At 40.1% G+C, this 22,414-nt stretch overlaps 1 non-coding gene across 1 annotated transcript; it reads right to left on the bottom strand.

Moving 5' to 3' along the window:
* Positions 1-7,283: 7,283 nt before the first annotated feature.
* On the bottom strand, positions 7,284-7,389 carry LOC129520960 (U6 spliceosomal RNA). The gene has a single exon (XR_008666723.1). It is a non-coding gene; the product is annotated as a U6 spliceosomal RNA (small nuclear RNA).
* Between the last annotated feature and the right edge of the window lie 15,025 nt (positions 7,390-22,414).

Raw genomic sequence — 22,414 nt, 5'->3', positions numbered from 1 at the left:
AAAACACATCATACGTATTAATAATCCAGATTTAGAATGTACTGGCTTTTCAATAAAATGAACAGAGAATTTACCAAGTGGCCACTTACAGTGAATTCTCTCAGACTGAGAAATAACCTATTTCCATTATCTGAGCCATGAAAAAAGATCACGATACCATTACCTGATGGCAGCAATGGATAAAAGTAATACCGAGATTTCTTGGTTTGGGGACACCTGCCTGGCTCAGCCCATAAAGCATGCAACTCTTGAGGGATCTTGGAGTTGTGAATTCAAGCCCCATGTCGGGTGAAGAGATTACTTAAAAAAAAAAAAAAAAAAGAAGGGCACCTGGGTGGCTCAGTTGGGCATCTGCCTTTGGCTCAGGCTCCCTGCTCAGTGGGGAGTCTGGCTCTCCCTTGCCCTTTGCCCCTCCTCACCCCTTGTGTTTGTTCTCTCTCTCAGGTGAATAAATGAAATCTTAAAAAAAAATTATTGGTCTATTAACTATTGGGAGCTACAAAAATGATTCACAAAAATGAAAAAGTTTTATTAGACATGCTGTCTACGTTAGAAAACTTTTGAGAAAAATGCTTTCTTCTTGCCCAGTGGAAAGGAATATCATCCCTTTTTTTTTCTTTGTAACATTGAGACAACTTTTAAAGCTTTTGATATTTCTTATCAGATACAGACACACACACAATGTTGAAATTCTTTTTTTTTTCAATGTTGAAATTCTAAGAAAGGCATGAAAAAGAAAATAAGGCCTTTCTTCCTCCCCATTTATTAGATTTTACTCCCTAGAGGCAATTCTATTAGTATTTTCTGCTGTTTCATTTTCCTGATATTTATTATGATTTCTTCAATCAGTTTAATTTATTGGTTTGTTGATTTTAAACTGTATCTCTCCACAGTAAAAGATAAAGAAATTAACAAATTTCCCCTTCTTTTACTTCTCTCCACTCTAAATTTTTATTACTTATTATAAATATAACATTTATATTATTTTTGTTACTAAATTAAATACTAAATTAATTTATATATAGATTGACTAAAAATAAAACACCAAAACCCAACACTTACCATATTATAATTCTACAAATATTAACAGGAGAACCAAGTAGTGTGATTAGACCTTTAGTGATGAAAATATATTCCCAGGTCATTAAAACTTTGCAACTCACAAGGGAGCCTTCCATGTATCAGGACCTTATGGATCTTTTATTTTTTCTCCAAGTTTTTTTTTCCTCCCAAGCTTTTTAAATTTTGTCTGGTCTTACACTTCTATTACTTAAATCCTACATGGTCCTCTTTGTTAGATGGTATCTAACAAAGGGGTATATCTATTGATGTGAAGTGTTGGTGGGTTCAGGAGTAAATGGTTAAGAAAAAATTCTTGAGACATCTTCAGTGCAAAAAAGGTAGTTTTATTGAAGCATGGGGACAGGACCTCTGGGCAGAAGAGAGTTGCACTGGGATTTATGAAGAGTGACTGATTATGTCCTTTTAAGTTGGGAGTGCCTTAGGGATAGCCTAAGTCTCTAAGGAATTTGTTTGTTGTTTTAAGATTTTATTTATTTACTCATTAGAGACACAGAGATAGGCAGAGACACAGGCAGAGGGAGAAGCAGGCTCCCTGTGGGGAACCGGATGCGGGACTCAATCTCAGGGCCCTGGGATTATGACCTGAGCCAAAGGCAGACACTCAACCACTGAGCCACCCAGGAGTCCCCTATCTGTAATTTTTAAGGGGTTTCTGACACCCTACTGAGTTCTGAATGGCCATTTTTATCACTGTTTTTGAACATGACAGTCCCACCTAGGACGAGTACTAGGGCCCAAATGCACGTGTTTTAACACATCTTTGGAAATACAACCTATGCAATTATTTGCCTCATTCTTAGGATCTGTCCTCAGCCTGTACAGTCCAGTTTTAGCAAGAATCCTGATAAATCCGTTTGGCAAGAATTCCATTGATATCTTTAAAAAAAATTCCATTGATATCTGATCACCATTGATATTTAATCAAGCTCCTCATTCCACACCCTTGATGTCTAAATTCTTGACCTACTTTTAGCTAGAATCCTGTTAGACAAGTTTATAAAGGAGCCCCAGGTGCTATGGCTGGCTCAGTCAGAGACTCTTGATCTCAGGATAAAGTTTGAGCCCCATGTTGGATATAGAGATTACTCAAAAATAAAAATTTTTTAAAGATTTTATTTACTTATTCATGAGAGACAGAGAGAGAGGCAGAGATACAGGCAGAAGGAGAAGCAGACTCCATGCAGGAAGCCCAACGTGGGACTCGATCCTAGGACCCTGGGTTCACACCCTGAGCCAAAAGCAGGTGCTCAACTGCTGAGCCACTTAGGCATCCCTCAAAAATAAAATCTTAAGAAAATAAAAAGAATAATCTCCTTATTCCTGAGTTCTCTTAATAATATTCACTCCATTGACTCTGTTCCCACTTTCCCCCACCCCCACTTTGCTCATTGCTTTTAAATCACCAGCTGTCTTTCCTGTATTTGGAGTTCAGCTCAGTTTTACTGAAGCCTTTCTGCTCTATTGCAATAGTACTGAATGAAATCTGCCTTTACTGATTTTTTTTTTTTTTTTTTGCCTTTACTGATTTTAACTAATGTCTGGCTCTATTGCTCCTTAACAATTCTGGGTTCAAATAATTATTCCCTCAAAACTTTGAAGACATTCATTACTAACGATGACAAGTCTCATTCCTTTATGGAGAAATTGCTTTGTTTGCTTGCTTTTTTTATTTTGTGGATGCCTGGTTGCCCACTCATATTCCTATAGGGAGAGCTAGCCCGAGTTTCCTCTGCCTGTGTGTTTTTTCAATAGACCTATCCCTTAACCTTGAGTTCTATGTGAACAGGAGGTATGCATCATTATCATCAGGCAGGCTTCCTCAGAAGTTTCCTGGGGAGTAGGCAGGCCGTCCAAGGACCTCTATAACTAACTCCATCATGAAGGTGGAGTACACAACATGAATCATCCCAGAATAAAGCTGTTGTTCCCCCACCCACATTACCTTTTATGCAGATCTGATCTGCTTTTTTTTTTTTTTTTTTTTGAGGCTAAATATTCCCTCCAGGAGCCTGCTCCAGGCAAATCCTCAATGTCTTCAGAAAACATCTAAGCTGTGATTAGCAGATAGACCTTTAAAAGGAAGCAGTTAGGTTCCTCCTTTTGTGGATTGTCTTCTTTTGCCAGATTGTCTATAGGAAATTCACCCTCCTCTGTGCTATCCCATATCACAAGGACTGGAAATTTGGGATCTATATTTTCCAAAATCCCTTCCCAGTGAAGTTCAGGTTAGTGCCAGCCAATCATTCAGAAGATATGGATAGAAGCAAAAAAAAAAAAAAAAAAAAAAAAAAAAAAAGCCAAGAAGCAGCAGCCATACATTATTGTTGCTCAGGCAGCAACAAGAAGGTAAGAGGTTTTGCAGTGGCTTCCAGGTATTTTCCCACAAACTGCCCACTTCTTACTCTGGAATCTAGTGGGGAATCTGAGAGCAAAGGATGACTTTTCCTAACTTCAATCCTCCAGCTCTTCTAATGGTTTGGTAAAACAGCTTTTTCCTGAAATAAACTCCTTCCTGCTTAAAATATCTAGAGTAGTTTCTGTTACTCTGATTGATCCCCAACTGACACAGTAACAAGAACAAGGAACGCTGGGAAGATAAGCCTACTTTGAGACAAAATTGGCTGGAAAAAGTCCCATGTGGTGAAGGCAGGAGGTGGTAGCTGTAGGAAGAGACAAGAGCTGATCACTAAAGCTCACACTAAGAACTAAGGGCCAAAGCTCTTCAAGGAAAAGGTAGCTGGGAGGGTTAGGGTTTTCAGACTGTGAGGACACAATTTTCTTTGTTTACTACTGTATCCCTAGTGCATGGCACACAAAATTGTAATATGAACATGTTTGTGCTTGCTTCAGCAGCACATATACTAAAACTGAACATGTTTAATAAGTGAATAACCCAGTTAAGGAACTGTGCCTTTCTTTGTGCTTCAGTTGGAATGCTTTTGGTTGCAAGTAATGAAAAATCCAACTTGAATTGGCTTGAGCAGTAAAGGAAATTTATTATTCCACATATCTAGATTTTTAGAGCTATGCTGACAGCTTTTTGCAACAACTCAACGAGGATCTAATTTCATTTAATCCCTTAGTCCCTGCCTTCTAAAATGCCGACTTCATTAAAACTACCTTCTTTTGGGGGCGCCTGGCTGGCTCCCTCAGCAGAGCATGCAATTCTTGATCTCAGGGTCATGACTTCATGCCCCATGTTGGGTGTAGAGATTACTTTAAAAAAAGAAGAAGGAGAAGGAGAAGAAAAGAAGAAGAAGAAGAAGAAGAAGAAGAAGAAGAAGAAGAAGAAGAAAAAGAATAATAATAATAATAATAATTTTGGGCAGCCTGGGTGGCTCAGTGGTTTAGTGCCGCCTTCAGCCCATGGCGTGATCCTGGACACCCGGGATCAAATCCCATATCAGGCTCCCTACATGGAGCCTGCTTTTCCCTCTGCCTGTGTCTGTCCTCTCTCTCTCTCTCTCTCTCTCTCTCTCTCTCTCTCTCTCTTTCTGTCTCTCATGAATAAATAAAATCTTTAAAAAAAAAAAGAATCTTTAAAAACAACAACAACAAAACCCGCAATTTCTTTTGTTATCCCAAGATTGATGTCCATACTTTCAGGGTTACACACTTTATCTTTCACGTCTTACAGAAAACAGGGAGTCTTTGATCCTAGCATTCCTAAAAATCATATGATGGGGTTGTATTAGATTGCATGCCCACCCCTGGACTATCACTGTGGCCAAATAACCTGTGATTTACAGTCAGCTTCCTTGGACAAAATGAATGCTATAAAGGGAGACAAAAATACTTTCTATTCTTAATATGTGATCTACTGTATTGCCAATTCTTGGGGAGACCTTCATCTCTGGCTAGCTGAGGCTGGGCACAGGAACTATTTACACAAGGAGTCACTAGATAGATGTAGATTCTACAATGGATAAGACATAGCCAAATGACTCCAGTTAGTGGGAGAAGAGCCTGTCTATCTCAACAATAAGCCCCAGACATTTTCTGGGTGAAGATGTTCATTCCTCAGAACCAGTGTTGATAAGAAAGAAAGTATGCCTCTGTCTAGGACCCGGCCACAAGAGTCAAGGCCTGGGGTCTTTAGAATTTCCTTTAGCTATTGAATTGAGTGGTCTAAAACCCTAGATCCCACTTCTCTTATCTACTTCATGACTTAGCTCATTAATTTATTCCCTCTCACTTGCTTATCATCAGAATGTCCCTCCCTACTTGAGTGTTTCCATGAGCATATAAATAATGCTGTAATTTCCCCTATCATAAAAACATACCTCCTTGGCACTTTGTACCTTCCTCTGATGATTGCCCTATTTCCCAGCTCCTCTTTGCAGAAAAAAGATCCCTTGTAAAGTTGTATTTACTTCAAGTCTCTGTTGCCTCTCCTCTCATTTGCTCCTGAACACATTTTAATCAAGCTCATATTCCTAGAACTCCCTAGAGTGCTCTCATCAAGGTCACTGATAATTGCCACTTTGCTGAAATCCAAGGGTTACCTCTTAGTCCTCATGTCTCTCTGCTTTTCAACAGCATTTGGCACAACTGATCAGACCCTCCTTCTTAAAACCCATTTTTCACTAGGCCTCACACTCCTAACACTTTCCCTGCACCTCGCCTGCTGCTCCTCAGTTCCCTTAGCTTGTTCTTTCTAACTTCTAAAGGCAGAGTGTCATGAGTTGGTCTTCATAACTCTTTTCTATGCATATTCCCTGTGTAATATCATCTGGCCCCATGACTTCAAAAATGGTCTATTACCTACTGAAGTATTTACGGGAAGAACAGTAAATATCCAGAATTTGCTTTAAAATATTCCAGGCTTGGGGGCACCTGGCTGGCTTGTTAGGAGGGTGTGTGTGACTCTTGATCTCAGGGTCATGAATTAGAGCCCAACACTGGGGTTAGAGATTACTTAAATAAATAAAAATAAAATAAATAAAATAAAATAAAATAAAATAAAATACTCCAGCCTAGGGAGGAATGAGGAAAGATGGGACAAGACTAATAAAATATTAATCATTGATAAAGCTAAGTGATGGGTACACAGATATCCGTCATATTATTCTCTCTACTTTTGTATATGCTTAAAATTTTTCCATAATATAATAAATAAAATCTGTATACTGAACACTTCTATATTTATATAAAATATATATATATTATTAAAAAGGCTTTCAAGCCTTTTTTTCCTAAACTCCAAACATGTATTTGCAACTGCCTCCTCAACATTTCTACTCGATTGTTCAACAGTCATTGCAAATTTAACATGTCTAAAATGAACCACCTACCAAACCCTCCTTGCCCCACAAAAAAAAAACTGCATCTCCCAGGGTTTCCTGTCTCTGTAAATGACATTACATTTACCCAATTGTTCAGACCAAAAACTTTGGAGTCATCCTTCCCTCCTCTCTTTCACTTATAATCCACATCCAATCCCATTGCCAAAACACACTCAGTTTCTGACAATTCACTACCTTCCGTGTTACCATCCTTTCTATTGATATACCCAGCCTCCAGCCTCACTCACGTCCAGGGTTGAGGCTCTCCTGCTCTCTCTGTCTTTACTACAGTCTAGTGAACTGGCCTCCTGCTGTTTCATGAGCGCAAGAAGCAGACTCTCACCTCCAGAGACCTGCTGTTCCTTCTGCCTGGAATGCTTTTCCCCCAAGCATTTGCCTGGCTTAAACTCTCTCTTCATTCCAAGCTCCAATCAGTCATTAACTTAGGTAGAGCTTTCCTCAATTTATGTAAAACAAATGCTGCTTTCACTGTCTATCTCCCTTCCTGTTTGATTTTCCTATTATTTTATATATCCATTAGTCACTTGCTTTGTAAACTAGGTAAGAACAAGAACTTTGTCTTGTTTACTGCTATAACCCTAATACCCAAAATAATTAATAGCACAAGTAGTGTAAGTAATTTGTTGAGAGAATAGATGATTGGATGAACGGGTCTCAGATAAGGGTAGAAGATAGCCCTGCATTTGGATGCTCCAGGTTGAGGGGATGTGACTCTTCCCTTCCCCACTCCCAGCTTCTGTGCTCACCTGAACCATCCTCAGACCCTTTAACATCCAAAAGGTTTTTTCCGTAAGGTGGAACTAAGCAGGTATAACCCCAGAAATAAGAACAGTTAAATAGTCCTGACTAAGATATTCCTTAGAAAATGAATTCTTTTTATTTTTTATTTTCTTTTTAAATATGGAATACTTCACGGATTTGCGTGTCATTCTTGTGCAGGGGCATGCTAATCTTCTCTGTATCATTTCAATTTTAGTATATGTGCTACCAAAGCGAGCATTGAATTCTTAAAAAAAAAAAAAAAAGAAAAAAAAAGATTTGGGGATCCCTGGGTGGCTTAGCAGTTTAACGCCTGCCTTTGGCCCAGGACATGGTCCTGGAGTCCCAGGATTGAGTCCCACATTGGAGCCTGCTTCTCCCTCTGCCTGTGTCTCCACCTCTCTCTCTCTCTCTAATGAAGAAATAAATAAATAAATAATCTTTAAAAAATAATAAATAATAAAAAGATTTTATTTATTTATCCATGAGAAACACAGAGGCAGAGGGAGAAGCAGGCTCCCCGCAGGGAGCCCGATGTGGGACTTGAATCTGGACCCCGGGATCATGTCCTGAGCTGAAGGTAGACGCTCAAACCAAGCGTCCCTGATTGGATTTTTGTCTTAAGAACATCAAGACGAAGGTCAAGATCCCCTTTCTTAAAAACAAAATGTTGCTGAAAAGTCAGTATAACAATATGGAAAAAAAATTTTTTTAAACAATTAACTATAATTCTCCCAACAAACATTGCAACTATTTATATTTTTGCATCCCATCTGCCAAGTTTTGTCTTCATGCAGGTGTCTTTTCAATCTTTTGCATACACAGAAGACGCCATCAAAATTTTGTCGTGGGGACCAACTCCACGGCCAAGGCTCCCGGCTCAGATGGAGCCTGATTCCAGAGTCACTTGCCTATGGCTCACCCAGGGAGGAGGAGCCTTCACTTCCCACAGGCATTGGGCAAGCCCTGTGAGTGGAGACATGGGGCTTGGCCCTGGGTATACAACAACTGATGATCATTTGGGGCCAGAAATGGACTACGGCAGGGGCTGGTTTATTCATTCATCCAATAGCCACTATAAGAATCTCCTATTTTCTTTGATTCTACGGGCTCTACTTTTTTTCCTTATTGTGCCTGGCTAGTAGACCTACCACAATTTATTAAACTTATGTATTCCTTTTTGGACCTTACAGAACTTTGCAGTTGATTCTTCCTACATGGAGCTTTTTTACATTAATTGTAAAAAATAGTGTTGTAGTTAAAAGTGCAGGTTCTGGAAAGAGAATGTCGTTTTTTAACACTAGTTTTATGACTGTCTGTGGTACGTTGGGCAAATTTCTTCTCTGTCTCAATATTTCCTTTATAAAATAAGGTCACTAATACTATCTTCCTCATAGGATTGTTAAGAGAATTGTGAGATACTTCACTTGAAAAATGCTTGGTCCAGGGCGCCTGAGTGTCTGCCTTGGCTCAGGTCATGATCCTGGGATCCTGGAATCCAGCCCCACATCAGGTTCCCTGCTGAGCAGGAAGTCCGCTTTTCTCCCTTTCCCTCTGCTGCTCTCCCTGCTTGTGCACTGTCTCTCTCTCTCTGTCGAATGAATAAATAAATAAAATCTTTAAAAAAAGAAAAATGCTTGGTCCTGAGTTAGAACTCAAGAGTTATAACTACTAGTACTATTAGTTATTGACACAGGAATAACTTCAAGGATATTAATATCTTCCAGACTTTCAAGATTATTGCAATGGTTATACAAAATAAATATGTTAAATACACAGTAAATATATTAAAAGCCATTGAATTGTATACTAAAGGAAAGATTATGGCTAGTTATGACCATTCTGCTTTTCCAAATGGTATTTTTTTTAAAGATTTATTTATTTTGAGGGGAGAGTGAGAGGGGAGGGGCAGAGGGAGAACAAGAGAGAAAATCCCAAGCAGGCTTCAAGCTCAGCACAGAACCCAATGTGGAGCTCAATCCCACAACCCAGAGATCATGACCTGAACTGAAATCAAGAGTCAGACACTCAACCGACTAAACTACCCAGGTGCCCCTCCAAATGGTATTCTTGTTTTCATCTGTATTCTCACTTCAATTTTATCACAATCACATCAGTAATAGAGGATATTATTTTTTGCTTGCTTTTTTTGAGAAGGGTCAAACAGAATCCTGAAGGCACTTTCTTTGGAATTTTTTCCCCCTGATTTCTAGCAAGGAGGAATATTGTCATACATATTGTTTCCTGTTTGTTCTTCTTCTTCAAACTCTTTGCCCATGTAATTACTGCAACTGAATCCTTTTTTTTTAAACAATCTATTCCTTAATACCTCTAATTCAGTCCCAGGAGTGGGTTGGTCTCTAACAAGGGGCGCTTCAAAGAGGCCCATTGTTTCTCTGCAGAGGACGCCTCAGTGCTCCCCTGTACCCATTTTCCTCGTTAACCAAGGATCTTCCTATTAACGAGAGCTTCTCCCAGCATAGTCCTACTATCATGAATGGCCCACAGCATTTTATCTGGGGCATCTACTCTAAAGACAGAACAAGAAAATTCTTTGAATACACCCTTTCTTCTTGATCTTTGCAACTGCTGATTGGGCCTGGGAATTCTGTATGTAAAAGCAAACATCTCCTCCTTTCAGGGAAGAGCAAGGTTGTTTTTGTTTTTGTTTTTGTTTGCTTGTTTGTTTTTATTTTTTTTTGTTTGTTTGTTTTTAAGAGCAAGGTTCTTAACCATCTTTGAGGGGCCTACTCCAGGTAACAGTTCCAACAGCATGCTCCCCGGAGAGTTTCGGGTTGACATGACCCCCACTTTAGAGACAATAAAGCTCCAACTGGAAGGAAACCATTACCACCTCTTCCTAGCAGGACAGTGTTTATTAAAATATATGGAATGTTGTTGTAATTGTCATGGTTGCATCTAAGTAAACTGAGGGTGACATGCAGAGGAGTTGGTTACATGCCCCAACAGGGGCCTCCTAGTCCAGACTCTGAGCTTGGTCAGTGTACCCAAGAGGATCAGGATCAGAGAGTTGACTCAAAATAACCAAATTCACAAGAGTCTAAGCCTTCATAAAGGAATTCTGAAAGTTCTTGTTTGTGACAGTCATGCCCTCAGAGATGAGAAGGGGAAGACAGGTGTTAGCTTATTTATATGGAAAAGGGAGATGGTTCAGTGGCAGAGGAGACTGGGTGCTCCGGGGGTGGGCTCCTGTTGGTGCATCCTGCTTGTTAGATGATATCCTGAAACCACAGATAACTCAGTGGCTTTGTTCCTTTTAAAAATAGGCCAGGAATAGTCTGTAGTTCAGGAGGGACTCCTGTCAGTACTTCTAGTCACCACCCCCTCTCCCCTCCCGAGGGAGAACACTGCTGGGCGAAGCATAAGCAATTAGGGAGAATGAGGAATTGATGCTCTTCCTTATTCCTTTGTCTACTGGTACCCAGTAAATAAGCACCCTACCCCCTCGTATTAATAACCTCATGTTGGGAGGGATCCATTCTATTATCCCTTGTGGTGAATCAGAAAGAATAGGAAGTTCTATCTTTAATTCTCTCGGCTCAGTCGGGAGCCATTTAGAACAATACAAATGCCAATTTATTAATAAATATTCTCTTTGATGAGATAATCTTGTCTGCTGAGAAGCAAAATAAAAGACTAGCCACTTAGTCCTGAAAAGCACCAGGATGCTGCAGGCTCAGCTGTATTGGAGATCAGCCAGGAGCGCTAGGCCATCAGAGTAAACCGAGTCTACTGGAGTGGACATAGCGCTTTCCTGAGAACAGATTAAAATTGTTATTTCTGGGCAGTCCGGGTGGCTCGGTGGTTTAGCGCCGCCTTCAGCCCAGGGCGTGACCCTAGAGACCTGGGATCGAGTCCCATGTCAGGCTCCCTGCATGGGGCCTGCTTCTCCCTCTGCCTGTGTCCCTGCCCCTCTCTCTCTCTCTCTCTCTCTCTCTCTCTCTCTCTCTCTCTGTGTGTGTGTGTGTTTCTCTCATAAATAAATAAATAAATAAATAACGTCTTTTTAAAAAGTTGTTATTTTAAGTGAAATAGAAAATACACACAAGATTATTTTATCTTAAGAGCAGTTACCAAAATTTCACAGACTATACAGAGGTCAGCAATCCCTGATTGCCTACTGGTTGCCCTCAGAGTTATCCCGGCAGGAAGCGTGGAGAATGTAGCTTGTCTCAAATATAATTTCTATTTGGGACTCATTATTTTTAAGGTCAGTGCTACCAACAAATCAGAAGGTCAGAGTACTAGGATTTTACCAAGCTTCAACTCTAGGCTGCCAACACACATTAACTCTATTGTAATAAGTGTAAAGCATATTTTTCTTTTTTTTTTAAGATTTTGTATTTATTCATGAGAGACAGAAAGAGAGAGTGAGAGGCAGAGACACAGGCAGAGGGAGAAGCAGGCTTCACGCAGGGAGCCTGATGCGGGACTTGATCCCGGGACTCCAGGATCATGCCCTGTGTGAAGGCAGGTGCTAAACCGCTGAGCCACCCAGGGATCCCAAGCATATTTTTCAACTACAATTTTTTTTTAAATATTAAAGTCTAACAAAAAGAACTTATATTTATAGATAATTCCAGGAGTGATATTTATCTTCAAAACATTTTTTAAATTCCTACTATATGTGAAGCACTATGCTAGGTCCTGGAGACACAAAGGTGAGCAAAAAAAAAGTAGTAGGGCCTTCCCCTCTTGGGACCCGCAATTTTGTGGGAAAGCAGATTCAAACGAAATAACTATGCAAAAAATTATAAAATTACACTCTGGCCAGTTCTATAAAGAAAAGATGTAGGAAGGAGATTTGACCTAGATTGGGAAATCAATGACTTTTCTTACCAAAGTCACCCTTGAACTGTGATCTCAGATATGCTTACTTTGCAAAACTTGAGCTGGAGATAAACAAGGGAGCATCTTAGACAGGAGGAAGCCCTGTGGAAGGAGGAAGTGTAGTATCTACCCCTCATTGTTTGTATTTTAACACCATCTATAAGGCACATCAAAACTATCTGAAGGCTATATATTTGGGGTTTTTTTGTTTTGTTTTGTCTTCTTTGTTTTTAAAGATTTTATTTATTTATTCATGAGAGACACACAGAGAGAGGCAGAGACACAGGCAGAGGAAGAAACAGGCTCCATGCAGGGAACCCAATGTGGGGACTCATCCCAGGACCCGGGGATCACAACTTGAGCCAAAGGCAGGTGCTCAACCACAGAGCCAGGCATCCCAGGCATCCCAGCTCTCTATTTGTTAATAGCCATGGCTCCCCTGAGGCCCAGGGGTAAGATAAAGCCCAGTGATTATCACTGACATTTATTGAGCACTTAACCATGAGCCATGAACTTTGCCAGACACCGTAAAGGAAAATAGACTCTCCTTTCCTCTCACACAGCAACTTTACTTCTGACACCAGATGTATGGGTTTCCACACATCAAGCAATTCTCTGACACTAGCTGGATGCCCTACAATTTAACTCAATTCTGACCCTGTAGCATCAGATCCCACAAGATAAGGGCTTGGTCCCACACACTGTCTCCACCTTCAGATGCTAATCATAAATTCCAGGTTGTCACCTATGCTCTGACAACCCAGTACAAGTCTAGGTTCTCATGATCCCTTGCTTGGGTTCAGTAATTTCCGAGAATGACTCACAGAATTCAGGGAAACATTTTTTTTTTTTTAAGATTTATTTATTCATGAGAGAGGCAGAGACACAGGCAGAGGGAGAAGCAGGCTCCCTGTGGTGAGACTGACTCAGGACTGATCTCAGGATCTCGACCTGAACCAAAGGCAGACGCTTAACCACTGAGCCACCCAGGTGCCCTCAGGGAAGCACTTATGTTTAATGGTTGATTATAAAGGTTTACTAAAGTTACATAATAAAGAATCACCAGCCAGATAGAGAGACATAGGGCAAGGTCCATGGATTTGGGATGCATCACCATTCTGGTTCATAAATGTGTTCACTAACCCAGAAGCTTTCTGAACCCTATACTTTTAGGATTTTTAGGAGGCTTCATTGCAGAGACATGATTTTTAAAAATATTTTATTATTTATTTATTTATTTATTTATTTATTTATTTATTTATTTATTTGACAGAGAGAAAGCACAAGCAAGAGGAGCAGCAGAGGGAGAAGGCTCCCTTCACTCAGCAGGGAGCCCTACTTGGGGCTCAATCCCAGGACCCTGAGATCATGACGTGAGCTGAAGGCAGTTACTTCACTGACTGAGCCACTCAGGTGCCCCCAAGACATGATCAATCATTAGCTCAATTTCCAGCCCCTTTAGCCTTCCCAAAGGATGTGGCATGGAGCTGGAACTTCCAAGTACCTAATAATGGCTTGGTCTTTCTGGTGACCAGCCCCATCCTGAAGCTGTCTAGGAATCTACCAAAAGTCACCTCCTTAGAACAAAAGGCATTCCTTCTGCCTGGGGGAGTTCTAAGAGATTTAGGAGCTCTGTGTTAGGGACCAGAATAAAAAAATGACCTCATTTAAGCCAACAACAACAACCCAATGAAGTGAGCTCAATCAACCCCAACTTGCAGATGAAGAAACTGAGACATGAAGTTAGGGCCAACGTGAGACAGCATGTAAGAAATAGAATTTGAAGCTAGCAATTCTAACTGCAGAGCCCTAATATTTAACCTCACTGCCACCTAGAATTTGCAAATTCTCAGGAGATTTATGAACTCACAAGGCAGGGACGCCTGGATGGCTCAGGGGTTGAGCATCGACCTTCACTTTAGGGCGTGATCCTGGAATCCTGGGATTGACTCCTACATCTGCCTATGTCTGAGCCTCTCTCTGTGTCTCTCATGAATAAATAAAATCTTAAAAAAACAAAACAAAACCCCCGAAGGGCAGCCCAGGTGGCTCAGTTGTTTAGCGCCACCTTCCGCCCAGGGAGTGATCCTGGAGACCCAGGATTGAGTCCCACATCGGGCTCCCTGCTTGGAGCCTGCTTCTCCCTCTGTGTCTGTCTGTATGTCTGTGTGTGTGTGTGTGTGTGTGTGTGTGTGTCTCATGAATAAATAAAAAAATAAAATAAAAAAAGAACTCGCAAGGCACAGTGGCATCCTGGAGTCAGTTCTAAGGAACCAAGTTTTACGAAGAGTTGTATGATCTAACTCTACACATGCTAAACCATTCTCTGTAGTCCAGCTCCCATCCGCAGTCACCAGCAAGCCCTATATACCAGTAGCATATAAACAGTGGTGGGTGGAAGATATTTTTGACCAGGAGAGATAGAAAAAAGAAGCCATTTGTCCCAGATTAAGAAATGTTTTCCTGGGGAGATATCTGGTTTTTCTTGTGGTATCTTGGAATATTGTAACATATAGCTCCTTCCCATATAAGCCTTAGTAAAGTTCTCACATGTACCCCCTAAGAATGCCTGATACTGGGTGCCTGGGTGGCTCAGTTGGTTAGACTCTGCCTTAGGGTCAGGTCATGATCCCAGGGTGCTAAGATCAAGTCCAGCCTTGGACTTCCTGCTCAGCAGGGAGTCTGCTTCTCCCTCTCCCTTCTCCCTCCCCCCTGCTCATTCTCTCTCTCTCTCTCAAATAAATAAGTAAAATCTTTTTTTAAATGTCTGATACTTTTGCAACAGGTCTATTCCTTCCCCAGTGTCCAGCAATACACCAAGAAAAGGTAAATTCTGAGAACATTTTCTAACTATTCTCCATACAAAGATATTTGTAAAATACACTATTGAAAGAGAAACAAACAAAAGGAAGAGATATCAGGTTCAGGGTGTCCAAGAACTGCAGGCCTCTACACCCAAAGTTGGGTGCTTGGTAGGGTGAATATGGTGCTCCATTTCAATTTCTAGTTTATTTCATGAGTTCTTGCTGTAAGTTGCTTCAAATATTTTTATTTTTTATGAGTTTGGACACAAATCTGTTTAATAAGCCATTCACTGTTGATACAGAAATTTCTGATCACTTATGAGAAATAAACATGGTACCATGAGAGCAAGAGCAGGAGCCAGACCATTATCAGACTGTTTTCATTATAAAACTGGACTAAGTTATCTTTAATTCTTTCAACCCCAAGATTCTGTGCTTCTATGGTGTTAGATTTATCAGTAAAGCTTAATTTAATAGTTCCCTATTTCATTTTTTTAAGGAGAACCGATAAAGAGGAAGGCAAAGAAAATTGTACCGCATCTAAGAATTGAAGTCAAATTCTGTTGTAAGCAACAGCTCCATATTTAGATACTGAAAATAAAATACTCTTAAATATAAGTTCAACACAATACAACTGTATTAAGCTAGGTTACGAGCCATGTACTAAGCAAAGCAGTAGAATAAAATAATCTTAAATATTTTAAAATACCCATGCTAAAGATCAATATTTAGCACATTTTTAAAATTCTTTAATCTCTTTCAATGTAATCCATACTCTTGTGAACCACCTGAGTAATCAATTCATCAACTTTGTACATATGGTAATAAAGTGAGTTTTAGTAAAGCATGTTTTATTTTAGGTAAGTGTATTTTTTTAAGATTTTATTTTTTCAAAAATTTATTCAATATTTCTTTTTCTTTTTAGAATTTTTATTTATTTATTCATGAGAGACACACACACAGAGAGGCAGAGACACAGGCAGAGAGAGAGGAGCAGGCTCCATGCAGGGAGCCTGACATGGGACTTGATCCTGGGTCTCCAGGATCACAACCTGGGCTGAAGGTGGCGCTAAACCACTGAGCCACCCGGGCTGCCCTAAGATTTTGTTTTTAAGTAATCTCTATACCCGATGTGGGGCTCAAATTTATAACCCTGAGATGGAGAGTCAGACATACTGTACCAACTTGCCCAGCTAGGTACCCCAGCTAAGGGTATTTCTAAATATGCTATTATAAAGTTCATTTTTTTTTTGTTTTATAAAGTTCATTTTTAATGCAATCCTTGGTAACATTTATAATATGGAAAGATAAATTTAGACTTTTTCCAATTTGACAACTTAAGTGGTTAAAAAAATTCATAATTTTCAACATAAATTTTAGAATGATATGTTATGTTTGTGGACCAAAGATACTACAAAGTGAAAAATAAATAAAAGTTGACTTCTTGACCAATTTTTAAGTTACTATGGTTAAAGATTAAGAATTGCCTGATTGTATGTGGCGGGGTTGTTGATTGCCAAATAAGAGCTGCCTGACTCACGGGAATAATTTGGAGTTTTTCTAAATTCTAATCTCAGACATTTTACAAAATGAACATTTAACATTTAACAAAAATATTGTTTTTAGATAAATTATTGCTGTAATTTGTGCACATGGGTATGTATGTTTGTACGGGGGGAGTGTTTTCTGTGTCTGCAGTTATTTGGAAAATTTGGGGGCAAAACAAAAAATGAACAGAGATTGATTTAACTAATTTTCTTAATATCTTAAATGCAACATGTTGTTAGAATGCAATGGACAGAACTTAGGTAAATAGGCTGGCCCAGAATGTAATTTTGTCTTGAATCCTCAATATGGAGGCAATGAGATTCTGGGAACACAGTAAAAGTTTAATTTATGTAGTTTTTATTTCCTGCAGACCAGCATAGTGAAGTAAGAGAATAGTCTATGGACTTTTAGAAAATTTTGTCTGCAGGTGAAAGTTTATTGTTGCATATAATTTGTGATATGTAACTGGATTTTTAGAACAATTCTTGAGTTTTAAAAGTCTTTTGGAAATTGGGGTTGGGTAATGAGTAGAAAATATCTGTTTTAGGGATGCCTGGGTGGCTCAGTGGTTGAATGCCTGCCTTCAGCCCAGGGCGTGATCCTGGAGTCCAGGGATTGAGTCCCACATCGGGCTCCCTGCATGGAGCCTGCTTCTCCCCCTACCTGTATCTCTGCCTCTCTCTGTGTGTGTCTTTCACGAATAAATAAGTAAAAATTTTTTTAAAAAAGAAAGTATCAGTTTTAAAAGGCTTTCAGGGCACCTGGGTGGCTCAGTCAGTTAAATGTCCAACTTTTGATTTTGGCTCAGGTCATGATCTCAGGGTTGTAAGATCAAGCCCTGCCAAGGGCTCCCCTCTGGGTGTGAAGTTTGCTTAAGGTTCCCTCTTGGGGTACCTGGGTGGTTCAGTCAGTTAAGCATTGGACTCTTGGTTTCCAGTCGAGTCATGATCTCAGGGTCATGAGATCCAGCCCAGTGGTGGTTCAGCCATCAGCACAGGAGTCAGCTTGAGATCCTCTCTCTCCCTCTGCCCCTCTCCTGCTGCTTCTGTGTGTGCACATGGACACACACTTTCTCTCATAAATAAATAAATAAATAAATAAATAAATAAATAAATAAATAAAATATTTAAAAAAAAGATTCTCTTTCTCTCCTTCGGCCCGCCCTCCTCTTGTTCTTTCTCTTTCTCAAAAAAAGGGGGGGTGGGCTTTGGAAATTATCCAGTTCGTCCTTGTAATCCATTCCACTAATATTCAATATTTATTGACAGCTATTATATGTCAGGCATTATTCCAGGAACTTGGAATAGGTCAGTGAGCACAAAGGACAAAGATTCTTGTGGTGCTTCTAGTAGGGGAAATGGACAACAGCAATCAATATAATAAATAAGCAAATTCAATAGTATGTTGGAGGCTGATAAGTAAAATGGAATTTTAAAAAATAGAATGGGAGAGGGGCGCCTGGGTGACTCAGTTGGGTAAGCGTCTATCTTCAGCTCAGATCATGGTCTCAGGGTCCTGAATCAAGCCCTACATTGGGCCCCCTGCTCAGCGGGGAGTCTGCTTTACCCTCTCCCTCTGCCGCTCACCCTGCTTGCTTGCTCTCTCTCTCAAATCAATAAATAAAATCTTTAAGATAAATAAATATAAAATAGAAAAGGGCAGTAAAGATTGCTAGGCCCTGCAAGGGTGTCATAATTTTATCTTTTTTTTGGTAAGATTTTATTTATTCACTCATAAGAGACAGAGACAGAGACAGAGAGAGAGAGAGAGAGAGAGAGGCAGAGACAGAAGCAGGCTCCATGCAGGAAGCCCGACACGGGACCTGATCCCGGGTCTCCAGGATCACACCCCAGGCTGAAGGCAATGCTAAACCCAGAGCCACCCAGGTTCCCTGAGTGTCATAATTTTAAATAGGATGGTCAAGGTAGGTCTTGTTAAGAAGGGACATTTTTTCAAAGACTTTATAAGGAGGGGAATTTAACCATATGATTCTCAGGGGAACAGTCTCTTAAGCAAAAGAACTAATTTGTGTGAAGCCTGCAAGGCAGAAGTGTGCCCACTAGAGTTTGAGAAACAGTGAATAGGCCAAGTGTGTCTGAAGGAACAGGGAGCTGACAGTAGGGGCATCCAGGACCAGATCAAGGAGAGCTTCATAGGCCATTGTAAGGACTTCGCCTTTTTTGCTCTAGATCCAAGTGGCTCAGTCTTAGCACTGTTGACACTTTGGGCTGGACAATTCTTTGTTGTGGAGGACTAGCCTGTGCATTCTAAGATATTAAGCAGCACCCTTGGCTTCTCCCCACTAGATGCCAGCAGTACCCTGACAATGAGACAACCAAAAAGGTCTTCAGACAATGTCAAATGTCCCCTGGAACAAAACTTTCTTTCTCTTCCTGGCCTGGTCAAGAACCACTATTGTAGATGCTATGGGAAGCCACTGGAGGATTGTAAGCAAAGGAGTTGACGTCTTACATATATTTTTTTTTATTTATGATAGTCACAGAGAGAGAGAGAGAGAGGCAGAGACACAGGCAGAGGGAGAAGCAGGCTCCAGGCACTGGAAGCCCGACGTGGGATTTGATCCCGGGTCTCCAGGATCGCGCCCCGGGCCAAAGGCAGGCGCCAAACTGCTGCGACACCCAGGGATCCCTTACATATTTTTAAATAGCTTTATTGTCATATAGTTACATATCATAAAATTCACCTATTTAAAATGTACATTTCAACACTTTAGTATATAGTTATATAGTCAAACCACTTCTCGAAGAGACCATTCTTTCTGATTTGTTTTCACACCCTTGTTGAAATCAATTGATTATAAATGTAAGAGGTTATTTCTGAGCTCTCACTTCAATTCCATTGATCTCCATGTCCATCCTCATGTCACTACCACAGTGTTTTCATTACTGTAGCTTTGTAGTAAGTTTTGAAATCAGAGGGAGGCCTGGTGGCTCAGTGGTTGAGCTTCTGCCTTCAGCTTAGAGCATGATCCCGGAGTCCCAGGATCAAGTCCCACATCGGGCTCCCTGCATGGAGCCTGCTTCTCACTCTGCCTCTCTCTGTGTGTCTCTCATGAATAAATAAATAAAATCTTTTAAAAATTAAAAAAAAGTTTTGAAATCAAAAAGTGTGAGTCTTCTAACTTTGTTCTCCCTTTTCAAGATTATCTTGGCTATTCTAGATTGCTTGCATTTTAAAAAAATATTTATTTATTTATTTATTTGAGAGAAAAAGTGTGAGTGGGGGAGGGGCAGAAGGAGAGGGAGAGAATCTCAAGCAGATTCCTCACTGAGTGCAGAGCCTGATGGGGGCTTGATCTCATAATGATCATGACCTGAGCCAAAACCAAGAGTCAGATACTCAAATGACTGAGCCACCCAGGTGCTCTGAAATCTCTTGCATTTTCATATAAATTTTAAGATGAGTTCATCAATTTCTGCAAAGACTCTGGCTGAGATTTTTTTTAAGGATTTTATTTATTCATGAAAGACACACAGAGAGAGGCAGAGACACCGGCAGAGGGAGAAGCAAGCTCTCTGTGGGGAGCCCCATGTGGGACTCCATCCCAGGACCCTAGGATCACGACCTGAGCTAAAGGCAAACACTCAACCACTAAACCACCCAGGTACCCCTGTGTCACTATTTCTTGATTTATTATCTATTTTTGGCTTCCTGCTATGATAGATAGGGGTTTAGCTTACTTAAACACATCCCATCTCCTGCTATCTTCTTAATTAGTAATTCTAATTAATATTTTACATATTTGTTTTATGTATAGGCAACAATAGAAACATCTCTAGACTCCACATTTTTGTAAAACACAAATATCAGCTATCTTCCCTTTCCTTCAGTGTTCTTCTCCACATTCATCTCCCAACTTCTATCATTTGTATGTCTACTTTTATGTGACCAAGATGGAAAATGTTTATATTCGGGCAGTCCCAGTGGCCCAGTGGTTTGGTGCCACCTTTGGCCCAGGGTGTGATCCTGGAGACCCGGGATCGAGTCCCACGTCGGGCTCCCTGCATGGAGCCTGCTTCTTCCTCTGCCTGTGTCTCTGCCTCTCTCTCTCTTGAATAAATAAATAAAATCTTAAAAAAAAGAAAATGTTTATATTCAATCTTCTGTGGCTTGTCTAGAAGTTAACTCCCAAAGTCAGTCAACTACATATTTCTACTGTTTTAACTGTGTATTTTTCATTCATAGCAAAGCCAAATCATAACTTGTAATTTATATAACTTAATTGTATTTCCCTTATTTTTTCTTTTGTGTTTTTTTCAAATTAAATTATTTACAAAGCTGTTTATGATGAGCAAAGGAACTCATTTTCCTCCATTGACAGGAAATAGCCACATTGGGTTGTTCTTTTTTTTTTTTTGACATGATCTCTTTGATGTGAAAATTCAAAAAAAGAGATGAAAATAAATGAAAGATTTTATTCACATAGTAAAAATAACAATTAAGGTATATGGTAAATTATGGGACATCTCAATTTGTGTTTTAACACCATGGTAGTGACCTAGTCTAGTTTATAGGCAGCTATTTGTTGTGATATAGATTTTATGCAATGTTTCTTTTTTTTTTTTTAATTTACAATAGTCATACAGAGAGAGAGAGAGGCAGAGACACAGGCAGAGGGAGAAGCAGGCTCCATGCACCGGGAGCCCGACGTGGGATTCGATCCCGGGTCTCCAGGATAGCGCCCTGGGCCAAAGGCAGGCGCCAAACCGCTGCGCCACCCAGGGATCCCTGCAATGTTTCAATGTTTCCTTTTCTACGTGGTAATCTTTTTGAACTGAGTATATATTGTTTGTCAAGAGACCCTATGCCACAGTTCAAATGTCGAAAAATTATGCTGGGCAGCCTGGGTGGCTCAGCAGTTTAGCACCGCCTTTGGCCCAAGGTGTGATCTTGGAGACCTGGGATTGAGTCCCACATTGGGCTCCCTGCATGAAGCCTGCTTCTCCCTCTGCCTGTGTCTCTGACTCTCTCTCTCTGTGTCTCTCATGAATAAATAAATAAAATCTTTAAAAAAATTAAAAAAAAATAAAAATTATCCTATTGAAACCTATGTACCTGCCCTTGAATGTTTTTTATAATGTCCTTAGATAAGATCAATTTCAGTGAATTTGATATTGGTATTAGTATCTTAAACCCATTACCTATGAATATATTGAGTAAATGAGCTGAGTAAATTAGAAAAGTTAAATTAGAAGTCTTATGATAGTAGGCCTCTGGCCAAAGGAAATTAATAGTCATAGCATAAATTTAATGGGAATAAGCTGCCATATTGAAAATGGAATATAAATGTTTCTAAAGTTTTGGGTTGCATTGTAAATTAAATATATGATCTGGTGTGACCATATATGGCATGGGTCAATGTCTGTCAGTGGGAGACCAGAAGGAACACACCTATAGCCAATCAAAGTAGGGTTTTTTAATATATTTTTTAAAGATTTTATTTATTCATGAGAGACAGAGGGAGAGAGAGAGAGAGAGAGAGAGAGAGAGGCAGAGACACAGGCAGAGGGAGGAGCAGGCTCCATGCAGGGAGCCCAACGTGGGACTCAATCCCAGGGCTCCAGGATCACACCCTGGGCTGAAGGTGGTGCTAAACCACTGAGCCACCCAGGCTGCCCTCAAAGTAGGGTTTATTGGTTCATTGCAGTCTGAGAGATAGTAAGCCATGGGGTGTCTCCTTAAGAAGATGTCATAAAGGACTTACAAAATGTGCGCTTGGGCTGGATGATTTGGGAAAGGGTTTAAGGAAGTGTGGCTCTGGTTTGTATTGGATACTTTCAAGAAGCAGGACAAATTCTATGATAGAGTAGCTTAATAATTTTTATCCAGAAGTCAGAAAGATCAATGTAAAGTTAAGGCTGTATTGGCAAACGAGCAGTAGTCAGTCATATTATTCAGGAAAAGGGCATGTCTTCAGTGGCTTTTGTGATTTAGAGGACATTATTGTTTTTTTCTTCTCAGACTTGATCAGGGAGTGGTCTTGTTCTGTCTGCCTCTATCATACAGTGGCCTTATCTGATGTTTGTGTTCTGCAAAATGTTT

This window comes from Nyctereutes procyonoides, unplaced genomic scaffold (assembly GCF_905146905.1).
Source record: "Nyctereutes procyonoides isolate TBG_1078 unplaced genomic scaffold, NYPRO_anot_genome, whole genome shotgun sequence".
NCBI classification, from domain to species: domain Eukaryota; kingdom Metazoa; phylum Chordata; class Mammalia; order Carnivora; family Canidae; genus Nyctereutes; species Nyctereutes procyonoides.
Note: the sequence above shows the minus strand (reverse complement) of the source record. Positions and strands in the feature narration are given on the sequence as shown.